Here is a 562-nt window from a genome sequence, read left to right on the forward strand (position 1 = left end):
CAAAGGGGTGCACCAAGAGTGTCCACCTCAGGTAATTGGGGAGCTGAGCCACTGGGCCCTCTAGGACACCTAGGACAGAAAGCCACTCTATGAACACAGGGAAGCAGCCGAAATGTGGAGACAAAGAAAAAGGTCACAAGTGACAGAAATGGAGGAAAGCAAACTACTGGATATAGAGTTCAAAACCACGGTTATAAGGTTTTTTAAGAATTTTCTAGAAACTGCCAATAATTTTAGTGAGACCCTAAATAAATCCAGTGAGGCCCTCGAGGATATGAAAAAGGACCAACTAGAAATTAAGCATACACTGACTGAAATAAAGAATATTATACAGAGATCCAACAGCAGACTAGAGGCTCGCAAGAATCAAGTCAAAGATTTGAAATACGGAGAAACAAAAAAAAAACCAACAGGAAAATCAAAAAGAATCCAAAAATATGAAGATAGTGTAAGGCGCCTCTGGGAAAACATCAAGCATACCAATATCCAAATTCTAGGAGTGCCAGAAGAAGAGAGAGAGCAAGATTTGAAATTCTAGGGGTGCCAGAAGAAGAGAGAGAGC

Source organism: Myotis davidii, unplaced genomic scaffold (genome assembly GCF_000327345.1).
Source record: "Myotis davidii unplaced genomic scaffold, ASM32734v1 scaffold1673, whole genome shotgun sequence".
In the NCBI taxonomy this organism is placed as follows: domain Eukaryota; kingdom Metazoa; phylum Chordata; class Mammalia; order Chiroptera; family Vespertilionidae; genus Myotis; species Myotis davidii.